The sequence below is a fragment of the Rattus rattus genome, chromosome 9 (assembly GCF_011064425.1).
Source record: "Rattus rattus isolate New Zealand chromosome 9, Rrattus_CSIRO_v1, whole genome shotgun sequence".
In the NCBI taxonomy this organism is placed as follows: domain Eukaryota; kingdom Metazoa; phylum Chordata; class Mammalia; order Rodentia; family Muridae; genus Rattus; species Rattus rattus.
This window is the reverse complement of record NC_046162.1, coordinates 17,834,953-17,844,678: the sequence shown is the minus strand read 5'-3', so window position 1 is coordinate 17,844,678 and position 9,726 is coordinate 17,834,953.

Genomic DNA, 9,726 nt, shown 5'->3' with positions numbered 1-9,726 from the left:
CTTGGGATGAGGGTAGTGATGGTCGCTTTTAAAGAAGTGCGGTAACGGGGAATGGCTCATCGTTTAAGAGCAGTGGCTGCTCGTCTGGAGGTCCTGAATTCAATTCCCAGTAACTACATGGTGGCTCACAGCCATCTCTAACTGTAGTCCCATAGGAATCTGATGCCCTCTTCTGGTTTGTAAATGTATTTGCAGACATATGCATAAATAAATGGGAAAAAAAAGTGTGGCGGCAACCCCTAATGGGATGTGTATGTGTGGAAGAAGCGCCAGATTCAGTGAGGACATTGTTCGATAATAGAATTGGGAACTGAGAGTTTGATCAGTCACTGAAATAACACTGGGATCATTCGAAGGAGTAGACCTGGAGAGACGACCACACGTTTTGTATTCTTAAAGATATAAATTAAGGTAGTTTTGTTTGTTTGTTTGTTTGTTTGTTTGTTTTAAGCCAAGGATAAGATTTCTAGGGTGCGGCTGGTCCATGCTGAGGCATCCCTTCCCCTGAGCTACCAGCCGTATGACGGATATCGTAATAGAGTTTATTTGGAGGCATGGAAAGGGGAATTGAGAAGGGAGTAGAGGCAGAGAAAGGGGGAGGGGAGAGGAAAGCCAGCCAGGAACACATGGAGAAAGAGGGGGAAGGAGGGGAAAGAAAATCAGGGAGAGAAGAGAGTTAAAGAAAGAGGGAAGGGGCAGAGAGAACGAGGGGGGTGGCAAACAATCCCTTTTATAACAAACCAATCCTACCTGGCTTTGCCAGGTAACTTCTGGGCAGAGCCTAGAAAGAAAGCCAACAATTGTGAAATCCTTTTAAAGTGTGTTTCAGTAGATCCTTATCCACAAGACTACCACTGTCATCGATATCAAATTCTAGATTATTTTATAGTTTCAAATAGAAACTGCTTGTTCTTGTTAACAGTCAGCTGTATTTCCCCCCACCCCCACCCCCTAGCCCCTTGGGAATCCAAGTTTGTGTGTTTTGTGTGTTTATATAAATAGAATCATAAAATATGTGGCCTCTTTTGTTTGTCCTGCATGAGTGAATCTTTCACTTGTTTTTGTGGCTGAGTAACTTGTCGTAGCATATTCTACACGTGTGAGGAATGTATCTGCTCTGGGGTGACAGGGATGAAGGTTCCTTGCAATCAGAACTCCAGTGTCCACAAGGCCTTCTGGCAGTTGTATTAGGAACGAAAGGAGCTGCTGTGGAGAAAGCACTTACATCAGAACATCCTTTTTCAGATATAAGGGAAGTAGATCTGGTAAGTAAAACATTTTAAAAGACAGGGTAAAAAGCGTAAGGATGAGGAAAAGAGGGAAGAAAGGAAAGATCTGTTGTGCGTGTTCTCAAGCCCCAAGAGACCAACCAGGAGTTGAATCTGATGTACTCACATGAGGGTTTTTTTTTTTTAAAGATTTATTTATTATATATAAGTAAATTGTCACTGTCTTCAGACACACCAGAAGAGGGCATCTGACCTTATTACAGATGGTTGTGAGCCCCCATGTGGTTGCTGGGATTTGAACTCAGGACCTCTGGAAGAGCAGTCAGTGCTCTTAACCACTGAGCCATCTCTCCAGCCCCGAGGGTTTTTATTATAAACTCTAGTTTGGCCCTACTCACCTCCCACTGTGCTGCTGATGCAGCGGGTCAGAGATTTGGTGGAGAAGCCCCAAACCTTTGTTGTGCCAGGAAACATTTGTGAACCTCAATGACCACCAAGGAGCTAATTCCGATGCAACTGCATTAGCATCTCTTTATTCAAGCTCAAGTTTGGGCACAGCAGGAAGGTGGAGCCCTGAGCCTAATTTTAGGCAAGCATTTATAGAGCCAAGAAGGGGTACCTAGCCTGGGCCACACCTGATTGGGAGGCCATTATGGCCTGTGACACAGTTGGCTGGTACTGGGAGCCAAACTATAAACTTAACTTCTCTTTTCCAACTGATTGGTGGTGGTTAGGAAGTGAAGTGTCGGGCAGGATTGTAACCTGGGGGTGTAGACTTGTTGGGAGGAATAGGGTGCTAGGTACCAAGTGGCCTGTTGGCTAACTTGAGTTCAATCTTAGGTCAGGTTCTCTAAGATGGAGTCTGAACCCAAAAGATTTGGTCTCTTGCCTTCACTGGGGCAGTGTTTTATAGATGAGAGTAAGTGGGGGGTAGGGAGGGGTGTTCAGCCTGGGAAGCGTCTAACAGGCTGACTATTGTAAGCCAACAGGTGGGTGCTCTGAGGCAAGACCATGAACAATCAAATGGTCTGAAAGTACATCTGACATAATTAGACTAATCTTTGATGGACTATTGTTAGGAGAAGTTAGGGAGTAGTGCTTGAGTGTGGGTCAAGGACAAGCCATGGGGTCCTTTCTGGTGCTTGGGTGTAACTATAGATCAAGTTTTTAGGTTCTTTTTTTTTGTTTTGTTTTGTTTTTGTTTTTGTTTTTTTGATGATGGGGTTTGGTCTCAAAATAAAGTAGGTTTGGCCTCTCAGAACCATGTGGATGCATTGGTGTGGAAGCAGCACCGTTCTGAGAGGAGAGTGCAGAGCCCATCCTTAGCAGGGGTCAGAGAACCCTCTCAATTATGGAAGACTGCAGCAGCCAAGAAGTCAAGTCGGTTCCGAAGGACAGTGTGCTGATCTGAAATTTTTTTTTTTTAAGGTTTTCTGAGAGCTGGTGAAACAGAGGTTAATTGATGGAAGAAAAGTCTTGTGAGAGTAACTTTTGTTCTCTTGATGTAACTGTCCTCATGCAGGCTCACTGCCTCAGTCTACTGACTTAGGCCTGGTCCTGGAAGCTTCTACCCTCTGTACGGTCTTATCTAGGCCTAGAATGTTTTCAGTCTCTCAGACTTACTGCTGAATAAGCTCAATCTTTCTAGTTCTTTCTGAGCTCTGGCTGGCTGGTTTAACTCGGCTGTTCTGGTTCGAACTCCTCTCCACACTGACTGATTAAACCTGGCTTCTCTCGGCGTCTCCTGAATTGCTCTGCTTGGCCTCAAACCAACTCTGGCAATCTGTTCTAATCGTCTGTCTCCTTCTCATTCTCTGGATTGGTCTGTCTCCATCTGGACCTAGCCGCCTCTCTGCAACCTGCCTCTGCAACTGTCCTAACAAAACTGCCTCCTCTCTCTGCACTGCCCTCAGTAGCTTCGCTTTCCTCTCTCTCTCCTCTTGAGAGTTGGGCAGATCCTGTTCTGTCGAATCTTTCTCTGATTTCTCGCTATGTCTGCCACTCAATTAGACGTCACTTTCAAACATCGTGCAACTTTACCTTCATTGTTTAGGATGAAAGGTGTATGCTAAGAGCATGTCTGTATTTCAGCCAGAGGTTGTGTGCTGAGGGCTGAACCACACCACAACTAGAAAGAGGGTTTTTGTTTTTGTTTTTGTTTTTAAGCAAATAACACAATTTCAGGATTCACTGAAGTGGAATGTTCTGGTTGTGTCATGTAATGCAGACTCATGTGGTATCTTACTAAGGCATACTCACATGGAGTTTTGCTGAGGCAAGGCCTGTGAGCGGACACATGATGTTTAAAGAGAGTATAAATAGGACTCAACAGACAGTGACGGGGGCACTTGCATAGCTAGCCTTGCAACACTCGGTTGGTCCCAAATCTTCACTGATCTTCACTTTGTTGAGAGAGGGACAGCAGAGAGCTTCTCAAGGCATTCTGGCTGGACCTGGTGGCTCCCACCAACTCCTGCCGATTCAGCGGAGGCCTGGCAGTTTCTGCTGGATTGTGCCACAGCTGCTGATCTGTGTTTGGTATCCTGATACTACTGAACTAGACTGCTGGTATCCTGACAGCAGTTTTAAAAGATCTAAGCCTACAACTCACAATGTAATCAAATATTCTGCAACCAAGTTGTCAGTCTAGCTTAGAGCTGATTAAAAGGGGTGGTGTAAGTCAGACAGTGGAGGCACGTGTCTTGAACTCAGCAGGTGGATCTCTGAGTTCAAGGCCAACCTGGTCTACAAAGTGACTTCCAGGACTGCCAGGACTACAGAGAAACCTTGTGTCAAAAAACCAAGGGTTGGGGATTTAGCCTAGGGGTAGAGCGCTTGCCTAGGAAGCGCAAGGCCCTGGGTTCGGTCCCCAGCTCCAAAAAAAAGAACCAAAAAAAAAAAAAAAAAAAAAAAAAAAAAACCAAAAGGGTGTGTAGAGGAAATCTTTACCATGTAGTGACTCTCTTTGTAGACTGGGTGCTGGTTAGAGTTCACTGAGGTGACTTTCCACAGTTCCAGAGATCGTCCACAATCCCCTGGGGCCTCATTGACCTTGGAGAGCAAGGGGAAATTTTCTCCGTTTTAGTCCTCTGACAGCATTAGAACAACCTGGTTACTGAACACCCAGAAGATCAGCTACGCCAGTCTGGTACTTTACTGTATGATGTTTAATAGCCAGGTATTTCTAAATAAATTTGTATTTGACATACATTTTAGCCAGTTTTTGTAACTGTTGATCTTAAACCATATACATTATCTTTACCTTTCGTCCTTTGTGCACTTTAAATAACTTATTCAAATCTCTAGAACTTGCAAAAACTTTCTAGGTTTTTTGTTTGTTTGTTTTGTTTTTTTGCCTTTCTATTCTAGAAACACTCATCCATCTTAGTCTTCACATGAGAGTCCTTCTTTACAAAACAGTTTCTACAGGGCTGGAGAGATGGCTCAGTGGGTAAGAGCACTGACTGTTCTTCCAAAGGTCCCAAGTTCAATTCCTAGCAACCCATGGGAGCTCACAAGCATGCATAATGAGACCTGGTGCTCTCTTCTGACTCATGCAGGCAGAACACTGTATATATAATAAATAAATCTTAAAAAAAAAGAAAAGAAAAAGAAGAAAAAAACAGTTTCTACAGGGCTGGAGAGATGGCTCAGTGGTTAAGAGCATTGACTGCTCTTCCAGAGGTCCTGAGTTCAATTTCCAGCAACCACATGGTGGCTCACAACCATCTGTAATGGGATTTGATGCCCTTTTCTGACTTGTTGATGTACATGCAGGCAGAGCACTGTATACATAATAAATAAATAATAAGTCTCTTTAATTAAAAAAAACAAAAAACAAAAACAGTTTCTACCTGCTCTCCTCAAACACACACATGTATTTGCACACATGTGCACATACCCACAGAAACATGTTCATACCTACTCCACCCCCAAAAGAATCTGTGTAACTCGACAAAAGGCAATCCAACTAGAAAATAGTCCTAAGATTGGAATGAATTTGTCAAAATACAAAATATGGATGGCTAAAGTGTACAAGGTCAACCTTATTAATCATTAGGAGAATTGAAATCAAGCCCACAAATACCATTTGATAGTCAGCAGGAGAACCTGTCAAGGAAAGAATTAGAACTGAAAATACTCCTCGCCCTTGGGCTGGGATGGTGGGTAGGTGGGTTAGCGTGCATGCTGCACAAGCATGAGGACTTGCGTTTGAGTTGTAAGCATACATGTAAAAAGCCAGGCGTGACTGTGTGCTTGTAACTCCAGCACAGCCAAGACAGGGGGATCACTGGGGCTGTGCACCTTCTGCCTAGCTCCAGGTCCAAGAGAGACCCTATGTCACAGCGCTAGATTGGGTAAGACACCCACCATTCTAGGCACACCCGTCCTCCATTTGCACACACACACACACACACACACACACACACACACACACACACACACACACACTAGGAAAGAGCAAAGGTAAAGAGAAAAACTTCACCCTTTGACCCAGAAAGTTATGTTGAAACATTCTACAGATATAGGTGCATTAAAATATATAGAAACTGATAGCGTGACTGCTCCATGGTGTGGCTAAGGCGAGGTTTTTAATGTAGATATGAGGTCAAGGACATCGAGAGAAAGCAGTAGACTGGACCTGGCCAAGAGAAGCAGGAACAGACTAGGAGAAGACGGGTGAGAGAAGGAGAAAAAGAGAGGGCCAAAGACAGAGCATAGCCCAGATAGCAGGGTTATAGAATGAGTAACGGGAAGGAAGCTGTGACCTAGGGGAGTCAGGGTCGGGGAGCAAGGTGGGAAGAAGAGCTAGAAGACTGGACTCTGGGTGTGTAACAGGCACTTGTGTGTGACACTGAGGGAGCCTGGCTACGGTATGCTAATAGGCACCTCAGACAGCCCCTTGACCCTCTGCCAGTGCTAAGGGAAATAGCTCCTTTTGGCTTTGCGAGTTCCTGGAGAATGCTGACTTTTGTCTAGCCACCAGAATTTGGGGGAAATGGAGTTTTGAGGAAAATGACAGTGTATACCAAGGATATTGATTGTGGCCATATTGCTTGTTCAAAAACCAAACCTCAAAACCGAAAGCAATCTTAATGCCATGAACAAGGGTACACAAAGGTAATAATATATGATATTATGGTTAGGTAAATATAAGGGATTGTTTTAGGTTTATTATTTGAAAGAGAAGGTGTGCGTGTGGTGTCCAGAAGAGGCTGTCCTGATGTGCTTTCTGCTGCTGTGGTGTGTAGTTTCTACTACTCCACTTTAAGTTCTGGGCGGACCGTGCTAACAGCCATCAGCCTGGTTCCCTTGGATCCTCAGTGAAAGGCACACACACATTAACTTATTTTTTAAAGATTATTTATTTATTTATTTGAGCACACTGTCACTGTCTTTAGACACACCAGAAGAGGGCATAGGATCCCATTACAGATGGTTGTGAGCCACCATGTAGTTGCTGGGATTTGAACTCAGGAACTCTGGAAGAGCGGTCAGTGCTCTTAACCGCTGAGCCATCTCTCCAGCCCAACTTATTTTTCCTTTTTTTTTTTTCCGGAGCTGAGAACCGAACCCAGGGCCTTGCGCTTGCTAGGCAAGTACTCTACCACTGAGCTAAATCCCCAACCCCTCCAACTTATTTTTAATATTTTTTTTAGTTCAATGGCCAGACACTTCTAAGCCTCCCGCCGCTAACACGCCCTTACCTTCACTCCCAGCTCAACAACTGTAAATCTGCCAACTTAGTTGCCCTGGTACCTTGTCCTTGCTCAGCACCCTAACTCTGTCCTCAGCTTAGTTGCATTTCTGATCTCTCGCCTGCTACCCAAGGCTCAGTCAGGAAAGTAGCCACTCCCCACGAGATCTCACATGCATGGTAAATTCTCTTTCCTCCTCTTGCGTCCCACAGCCTGCCTGTGGGAACCTGGAAGTCCTGCCTCTTCCACCCAGCCATTGGCTGCTACAATCTTAACTGATCGATCAAGAACCAACTGGGGAACAAGACCTTCGGTGTTCACAGATCAGAACCACCCCCTACATTGCTGTGACAAACACTGTGACTAAAAGCAGCCTTCAGTTCATCATGAAGGGAAGTCAGGGCAGGAACCTGGAGGCAGGAACTGAAGCAAGGGTCCCCAGGGGTGCTGCTTACTGGCTTGCTTCCCATGGCTTACTCAGTTTGCTTTCTTACACAACCCAGGGCCACTTACATAGGTGTGGCACTGCCTATGTACACTTGTCCCTCACACATTAATCATTAATCAAGACATTGACCCACAAACGTTCCTACAGGGCAACCTGATAGAAGCATTTTCTCAATTGAGGTCACCTCTCTCTAGATGACTCTAGCTCGTGTCAAGTTGACAAAAACCTAGCCAACTGTCTTTTTTTTTTTTTTTTTTTTTTCGGAGCTGGGGACCGAACCCAGGGCCTTGCACTTCCTAGGCAAGCGCTCTACCACTGAGCTAAATCCCCAACCCCTGTCTTTTTTTTTTTTAAGATTTATTTATTCATTTATTATATATAAGTACACTATAGCTGTCTTCAGACACACCAGAAGAGGGCATCGGATCTCTTTACAGATGGTTGTGAGCCACCATGTGGTTGCTGGGATTTGAACTCAGGACCTCTGGAAGAGCAGTCGGTGCTCTTAACCACTGAGCCATCTCTCCAGCCCCTAGCCAGCTGTCTTAGTTGGGGTTTCATTGCTGTGGAGAGACACCATGACCATGGCAACTCTTATAAAGGACATTTAATTGGGGCTGGCTTTCATGCTGGGAGGTTCAGTTGATTATCATTATCGAGGGAAGCATGGCAGCATCCAGGCAGGCATGGCGCTGGAGGAGCTGAGAGTTCTACTTCTTGTACAAAGGCAGCCCTGAGAAGACTCACTTCCAGGAAGCTAGGAGAAAGGTTTCAAAGCCCACCCCCACAGTGACACACTTCCTCCAACAAGGCCACACCCCCCTAACAGTGCCATTCCTTGGGCCAAGCATCTTCAAACCACCACACCAGCATAGCATCATATCCTTTGGAGCTGGAGTCACAGGCCTTTGTGATCTGCTCAGCATGGGTGCTGGGATGGGAACACTGGTCCTCATGATAGAACAGTAGGTGAATCAGGCATTCTTAATCACTGATTAATCGTTGATCTGGCCCCAACAGCATTTTCATTGTTACTAAATTTTACCCTCTCAAGAGGCTGAATCAATTTCTATTATTTTGACAACAATTAGTAGGCCATTTTGCTCATATTTTGCTTTGATACAGAACATATTGTTTAACATTTCACTTTCGGACTATTTGAATAGTGAAAATTGGTCTTTCAGTTTTGTTTTGTTTCTTTTATTGAGGAAATGTCCCATCTATTATCTTGTAATATCCCCCTATTACTGACAATTGTCTTTGTTAATGTAGCCCGCTTTACTCGTTTGCTTGTAATGCCTTAATGATGCCAGTCCGGCACCTGTTGCTACACACTCTGAACTATATTGAGGATTGTAGACAGCAGGGGGCTCTTAAGGCCTCCCCTTCTTCTACAGGTCTGGGATGGAAACTACTCAGTGTGTTGAGGTTTGAGTTGGAGCAGGGACAGCAGTTGAAGGCCTCAGTGCTATGTTCTTGCTGGGGTGAACACTTCAGGGATTCTCGCTCCTTGGAGTCAGGGTGGACCATGAGGTTCTATTATACTACTGCTCTAGCAGAATTTGTTGTCATACCAGGAAATGAGTTTGACAAAGTGGTTACTGAGGGCAATGCCAGCCCCAACATCAAAGGTGGTAGTGGGTATCACAGGAGACAACCAGACCCTCTGATGCCTGCATCACTACCTTCTTGATGTTATTGTGGTGGTTTGAGTAAAAATGGCTCACATGGGCTCCTAAGGAGTGGCACTGTTTGGAGTAGGCCTTGTTGGAAGAAGTATGTCACTGGTGGGTGGGCTTTGAAGTTAGGGCCACATTGTCACCTAATCCATGGCTACTTCTCCACTCCTTCTCTGTCCCTTGTGGTTCCCTCTGAGGCCTAGGCCTGGGACCCCTAAACCCCACTATTGGCTATCAGCATCTTTATTTACCAATCAGAAATAACAGGGTGGGGCAGGTCACATGGTTGCAATCTCTGGGGCAACCAGGTCCAGGGGCCTGCACTTAACATTATAATACACAGCAAAAGGCCAGAGCTCAACAGGCACAAAGAAAGGCTACTGTGGTCGCTCCATGCTGCGGTCGTATTCTACTGCTTTAATGAAAGGTTTTCCAGATCCAAGTGTTTTCTTCTTAAGAGCCTATCATCTCGTGCAAGTTGAGGTCATGGGCTTTGTGTTTTGTTTTGTCTTCCTATTTGTATTCCTCTCACTTTGTCGTTCCGGTTAATAATTCTGAACCGAACACCTTATGTAACCAGGCAAGGTTTCTCGTGGGGCGACTGGGACAAGAACACAGCCACAAACCTTCGACCTAAAATTTGTCCTGCCTGCACAGTGTGCTGTGGTGCA